Raw genomic sequence first — 5,826 nt, 5'->3', positions numbered from 1 at the left:
GCTCCCCTCACGGCGGCCCGACGCTTCCTCCCCTCCGCGACGGCGGCAGGGCGTGTCGTCACTTCCGGGGGGCGGGGCTCTTTCCGGAAGGAAGCGAGGGGCTGGTGTGGCGAAGAGGAGGCGGCGGCCGCGGCGGCCCAGGGCCCCTGGTTCGTGCCGGGCCCGGGGGTCCCTCCGCCTGCCCGCCCGTGCTCTCTCTGCCCCGGACGCACGGCGCCGCACCCCGGGCGCTGCGGGCAGCTCACATCAGCGCTTCAGCGGAAAGAGAAACAGCTGCTGCCGGTGGAAACTTACTCCTTTTTCCCTTCTCCTTTACACAGTGCTGTCGTGGGCTGGTTTCAGTGTCTTCCCCCCCCCCCCCCAGCTCAACACAGACATCAGCTGTGAAAGCGAGACATAGGGACAGGCAGGAAAAGGGCATTTTAGTTCCTTCAGAAACGAGGGGGAAATACTTCCGAACGCCGCCAGCGAAGCAAATCCGGAAGGTTCACTTTCTTTCCGAGCATCGCACAAGCAGGTGCAGCCGCGGCCCCTCTCCGGGCTGCTTCGGGAGGGAAGGAAGCGTAACAAACCACGCGGGACCAGCCGGTGTCCCCGAGGAGACCGTGGACGCTGCGTCCGTGCTGCCCGTTATGGTGCACGAGTTAGCGGTTGGTGGCGTTGGACGAAGGCCGGGACAGAGACGGGTGTCTTTAATTTTCAGTTACAGTCGTGCAAAGCAAACTCCAACCAGGGGGAATGTGAGGAGGGGGACTGCAGCGGCTGCAGCCCAGATTAGCCAGACCCCAACAATTTTCAGTACAACATACTTTTATTGCACAACACAAACTTTATATCCACAGTTGTCTTCTATGTACTTTAAATAAAAAACATAGACTATGTATTACCTGAACTGAAAAGCAATACACAGTAAGAAATAATCCACTACAGTACCCACAGTATTAAACTACACACATCAACTTACTTAAAATAAAACACATTTGGAGAGAATTCCAAACCCTGATCGTTAGCATCCAGGCTGGATTTCCAAAGGCATTACGGGTTACAATGCATAGACACATACAATTTGTAATTCAGCAAAACCAAAACCCATTTATAAAAGTCACAGTGAAAGTGTAGGTAAACTTATACTAAGCCTGTGTAAGTAAAACCAGTAAGAACTGCTGTTCTGGAAAGCAATTTCCAGTTAGAGGGCTATATACAGAAGATAATAGCACAACATAATTACCCTCTGAAATCTAGCTTATTTGCACAAAGATAATGAAAGACTGGAGGTTTTTTCTGTTTGTTAAATGCAATTATGTTTCCATAGCTCCAAACTCAGAACCATCCTGGGTCCTCTCTGCTGTGACTGAACAACCTGAAAACATTTACAACCATTTATAACGAAAGAGATCAATACAGCTCCAGGGTTCAGCAACACCAGTCGTAACTTAAAGCCAGTGGGGTCTATAAATTGTCCAGAGTAAAGCTGTTATTAAATGAAGAAAGTGAAAGGCCTATCATCTCCCAGAGATGTACGATGAGTTAAGAGACCATCTTTCCTCATCCCTTGCTCTGAAATCTTGTCTTACCTGCCAGACAGTTGCGCCCTGAATGTGACGACTCTGCTTTGCCATGCAGGAAAGAGCGAGGCAACACCTCAGCTGTGGCATAAAGGCCCTCAGACCTCTCTTAACAGTGACGCTGAAATTCAAGTAGTATGCAGCCACCTCACCCGTCACTGCCGCTCTTCCCAGCGCAATCCGCAGCCACTGGATTTTCCCACTCACTTAACTCGATACATCGCAATACAATGAACTTACACAGAAAACGGATGCGCACTTGAGGTTAGCTGGGCTCCCACGCAGACTGGATCCTCCTCCACCTGACCTCCTGTGAACGGCGACAGATGTTCCTCTCCCTCACCCAGCACAGGAGTTGAAATAAAACGGAAAGAACGCTCTGCAATGCAAACAACCAGCTCTGACATGAGACTTCCCCTGTTGGCACTTCCATCATCGTCCTCATCATGTCATCTGTCCCAGGTCATCTATAAACAAGAATGAGCAGTGAGAATAAAGCAGGGAAGGAAGCTTCCCAGGGGTTGAAAATGCCAAATGAAGCTAGAATATCATGACTTTTCATTATATCAGTAATTATTTTTTTTTAAAAAAAAAACAAACAGATGAGACATCATGCACTTATCTGTCAGTTCACAGAAAGCAGTAAACAAGGCCCTCAAACCCCAAAATACAGGTGCTTAGCCTGAATACGTATTACTATGAAATGGATGTAAGCCCTTAAAAGAAGAGTTTACATTTTTAACAGTCTTTAGAAAAAAATGAAGCAGAAGAGTGAAAACAAAGTGATTATGCTATAAATAAGGTTTTTAAATTCATGTATTCAGTTATTTTTGTCAGTAATAAGATTTTCACTGATTCTTTAGCAACTATCGGTCGGTCACCATATAGTAATATTAAAATAATCCCTTTAGTTTAAAACAGGCTAAGTATTCACCTTGCAAGCAAATTTGAGGGCGCAGCAGAGAGAAGTGAAACATTTTCTGCACAGAGTTGTGTATCTTAAAGGTTAGACAGATGGGTGAGGACCAAAGGGGGAATCCAGTCAGAGTCAGTATCTCCCTGTGAATCTTCAGGCTAGACACCTCCTCTCCTTATGCCTCTTACACTTCACCTAACAAACGCAGATGTGGGGGAGTGTGGGTCAGGATCTCACCAAAGTCTTCCTTCAGAGCCGGTGAGGATTGTCCCTGGGGAAATACACTGCAGAACTAATTCCCTCCCGCTTTCATTTTTGCAAAAAACAGCACACGCCCAATGCACAGGCTGTATTCAGTTCTGCGGGGCAGCGATCTGCAACCTCACTTGGCTTCAGATTTCACTAGGAAAACACAGATATAACCAAGAACCATAAATAAAAGAACGGGCCAACCTCTCTGTCTTTCACAGTACATACATTGGAACAGGCTGGCACAAAACAGATTAGGGTTTAACAAGCTATAGCTTAAAACAGTTTAAAATATCAACATCCTTCAGTGTCTGCTGGAAATTTAACCATCACTGCGGTGAAGGCCAGATTACGTGCTTATGCAAATCAGAACATTTCTCACTGCCTTCAAGGACTTGTGCTAGCCAGACCCAGCCCTGTGACTACTTTGTTTCACTGTTGAAGCCACAGGCATCTAAGCGGAGCAGAAGAATGGAGATTGCAACTGGATTAAAAAGTACCGATTCTCTTCATTGTGGAGAATCAAGGAAGAGTCTTGATTTTCGTCTAACTATAACAGCCATTACTTTTTCATGTACTGAACACCTCTGGGATCACTGACTTTTCAAAATGGGGATATCTAAGGCATAAGTAGCCTTATCAGAAAACCAATGTTTAACTCAACCCTTAACTCTCATGCTAGTTTCAGGAGAGCATTACACAACTGAACAACAACAAAACCTCAAACAGCCACATTAACAAATTCAGATATTTGCATGCATTACATCATGAGGTGTCTCCCAGGCAGACTTCCTAAAAAGAAAAATCCATCAAGAGGGGATGCAGAACTTTCTGCTGCAATAACTTACTGGTTTTGCTATTGTTAAGACCTGTAAACCTTCAAAACAAACCAAAGAACCCGCACCTTCATCAGTGCAGAAACTGATCCCTCAGTATAACTTTGGGCTAAAATCAGCTTTAAAAAAATGATAATCGAGGAGTATTAGAAAAAAAACCCACACACCACGAGGCAAAGCGAGAATCCACTAACGGCTCAAAGACTTCCCAGATCAAAGATGCCACCTTCACTTTCCTCCAAGGAGGATGGAGGTTCAGCAAGAGTATTTCTGATTACTATGTACTCTACTATGTAGAGTATTGTGGGATTCAAGTTAAGAAGCCTGCACCAAATTGAAAAGTTATGTTATTTTAAATTTTTTTTTTGACTCTTGAAATCAACAGTCATTAAGTGGATGCTGCACATAAATATCTTTTCATGTCAGTTTTGACTGCTTCATAAAGAGGAGTAGGTATCCTTCCTATTTTACAGGTGTAAAACTGATGCAGAAATAGTCAATGTGCCGTGAAATTGGTCAAATCACTTAATATGAAATCTGACAGTAAGACCTCCCTTTACTCCCTGTTAAAAACTACTAGACTAAGCATACATAGGGGGGATGTTTAAAAGTTTAGTCTTGTTATGTTTTTGTTCAGACACACAGCAACCTAAAAAAAAAACCCTAACAATTCTACTTTTGAAATAAATATCCCTTAACTGTCCCCCTGTTCCCCCCCCAGTATTCATAAAAAACAGAGTAATTGCTGCAATCCAGCTCTGCAATCTGTGTTTGAAAATATTTGAGATGTCTTATTTAGGGAAATGATGAGATGAAATATTTGAGATGTCTTATTTAGGGCTTCTAACGTGTTCCTGTATATCAATTTGGAACCAAAAATGGCATGTGTCCTGTCCTTCATTTTGAAATAATAAATATCCATCCTTCATTTTGAATGCACTAAATGGGCTGACATGCATTGTCCTGTTAATGAACTGCAAACATGATATTCATAGCAACATTATACTGATGACCTGAGACCCCTGACTGCATGGGAAATTTGTCAGCTCACCAACACAGGATATTTGGGAGTGTGGGGGTCAAAAAGTAGCAAAGTAGATGATAAAGTGGCAAAAAACCTAAGTCGAAGAAGCACAGAGAAACAGGTAAATATGCTCTAGCAAACCTCTGGCCTAGCCAGATACAAAGAAAAGTCCTAAAGTAAAAAAAAAATAAATGCAGTATTACAGAGGCATTTAGTTTAATTAGACAATTTAAAGCATTCATGATATACAAAAACATCAATCATCTTAAGCATGGATTTAGTAGATCAGCTACTCACATTTTTGTTGCAAACGCAGAATTTCAAAAATTACGCTATACGCCAAGAAAAAGAGAAGTCAATAATGTTATATAAACCAGTTATTAGATTATACTCCCCTGACATCCGCCTGCACAACTCTTCTGTTTCTGTCAAAAAATGAATACATATTAGGCAATATCATCTAAACCATTGTAAACAAAGACTGCTTAGAACAAGTGTAGTCAATAACAATATTGTTAACTTGCACAAATCACAACACAGAATGTATGCGTTTAATGAAAGCATGTTGGCTCAAATCCGTGTTTTCTTTTTTGATATTGCACTTAACGTCTGCTCTTTTCTGGAGGACTTGAAGGATAAAAGCTTCAATTAAGATGCAACTGACACAGACCAAGATTTTAATTTTTATCTTTTTGGTTAGGTAATCTTCCTTACTTATTTAAGCAACAAACAGGAACGAGTTATAAAATATCAGTATGTGCATATTAAGAAATAGCAAACATGATCGAAACAGGAATTTTGTCATCATAATTTCTCTAGAATAACAGCAGGAAAATTCTTAAAGCCAAACCAAAAACCATACTGTTCAATCAGACTGTGGTCATTTCTGCAAGTAGTGCTGAAATTCAAACCAGAGTTATGTCCCATATAAACACAGATATGGGAAGTGGTAAAGAAACGCCGAATAACCCAGTAAAACTGCGATTCTCATTGTAGTCTCTAAATAAACTGGTGCTGAAAATCTTGAATTTAACTTCCCGAAGTGTACAAGGAGCCAAAACTTTGTAAGCCTCAGCTTTAAGATCTTATATCATTTTATTAGAAATTGTAGTTTGCAGTTTAAGATTCCCTGGGAAAAAAAATGAAGCCAGCAGAGTAGCGAAGAAACCATGCAAACTTCCTCTCAATTTAGGGGTATTTCCTAGCCTCTGTTTGACTTAGTTTTGGGTTGTCAAA

This window comes from Vanellus vanellus (genome assembly GCF_965231255.1).
Source record: "Vanellus vanellus genome assembly, chromosome: 19".
Classification (NCBI taxonomy): domain Eukaryota; kingdom Metazoa; phylum Chordata; class Aves; order Charadriiformes; family Charadriidae; genus Vanellus; species Vanellus vanellus.
This window is presented reverse-complemented; position numbering follows the sequence as displayed.